This window comes from Nanorana parkeri, unplaced genomic scaffold (assembly GCF_000935625.1).
Source record: "Nanorana parkeri isolate BGI_ZX_2015 unplaced genomic scaffold, ASM93562v1 scaffold954, whole genome shotgun sequence".
NCBI lineage: Eukaryota > Metazoa > Chordata > Amphibia > Anura > Dicroglossidae > Nanorana > Nanorana parkeri.
The window spans coordinates 234,157-235,949 of NW_017307222.1; positions in this window are offsets into that span (position 1 = coordinate 234,157).

Sequence of the window (1,793 nt, forward strand, 5' to 3'; positions counted from 1 at the left end):
AGTCCTACCATGACGCAGGCTGCACTCTGGCCTCTACGGACCCACCTTGTAGGCCTTTCCTCCAGTGGCTACAACTTCTCCTTCACAAGCATACTGCAAAGAATACCGATAGCAGCCAGCATTTCCCACCCCCCCTCCGACCCCTTCCTCAATTGATATGTTTACTGTTATATGCCGACACGTTGCTCCCTTACACTACTGTTATTAGACAATATTTGTATGTCTTGCACTTTGAAAACCTAATAAAACATATTGAGAAGAAGAGCAGAAGACCAGGGTTGAGTCCAGAATGACAACCATGCCTCCCTCCATAGATACAGTGTAGTAAGTGTTGTCACCCTAGGACAGGAAGCGTCTTACTGGCAGGATCTCAAGAAAAAAAAAAGAGCCTGAAAAGTGAAAACTAAGGCAGCTACCACATCTAAGGAACGATAAGCTGGAAAACAATTACATTTTTGTTCTTGGGTTCAGATGCACTTTAAAGAGGATTTTTAAAAATTAATCCTTGCAGTAGTGCTACTCCTGCAATGCAAGGGTTACCAGCTCATTTTTCTCTAGGGGACCGAATAAAGAAGAAATATTCATCTGATCCTCAGTCCTGCCTCATTGCTAGACCGATCCTCACAGCCTCCTCTCAACGGCGGTATAAGGACCCATGATGTCATCCTGTCTAATGCAAGCCCATTCACTTGCATTAGATGAGAGGATGCTGGGGAACATACTACAGCTGAGTACAGAGAGGTGACCGGTCACTGCCGCAGGATCGAGGATCGGGTGATCCCTTGGAAAAAAATAAACAAATTAGCAATTAACCCTTGCAGTGCTGGGGGTAGCCCCACTGCAAGGGTTAACTTTTAAAAATCCTGGAGTTCCTCTTTAATTAGGATGCCGTCACGGCAGGGGTCATAGAACAGGCAAGTGGTAAGCGTGATCCCGTGCAATCTTTTTACCAAACATCTGCAAACCTTGTAAAACATGAGCTACATACATACTGTATTTTGGTTTGGAAAAGTGACCCTTTCAAAGTTTTTTTTTTTTTTTTTCTCCCTATTCATCCTGGCTAGCAGAGAAAAGTGCTTTAAAATGTAAAATAATATCTGTAACCAGATTCAGCATTCAGATCAAGCGGTAGGAGAACTCTGCGTTCTTTTTTTTGTTGTTGTTGTTCCATTTTTACAAAGGGATCCAAATAAATTAGAAATATTGCCTGGAAAAAAAAAATCGAAGGTTTCTCACATCGTAAAAGTTGTTTGTTTATCAAATCGCAGAAGAAGTCCTCTTGCGCAGCTGACTTTTTTTTTAAATTGAAAGAATTCTACCGGGAAGGTGAAAAATAAATAAATGGAGTAATGTCGGTTTAGTTATCATGCATGCGCACCAAAACAAAGAAAAAAATATATATTTACAGAGTTATTGAAAAAAAAAAAACACCCAAAAGGTTCACAAAAAAAAATGCTACGGTGTGACTAAACCAGTCGGCAGGGTCGCGGGTTATCATCTGCCATGCTTTAGCATTTTGCTGGAGTTATCGAAGAGACAGCTAGGTCCCAAAACCCTGGCTGTAGGTCACAACGAGTTCAGGTCAAAGCAATCCCAAAACAGAATGAACACAGCTGTGGATGGACAAGCTCGAATCGCGTAGCCAACGAATACCGTTATCATAACACACGTCAAAAAGAGGAAAAAGTCAAAGAAGGGAAGTAATGCAAAATGATGAGAGATGTGCTGAATCTCTGTACCAGCGCAAGGCACTCCGGATTAACCCTCCACGACGCTGCTGGAGACACCTAGAG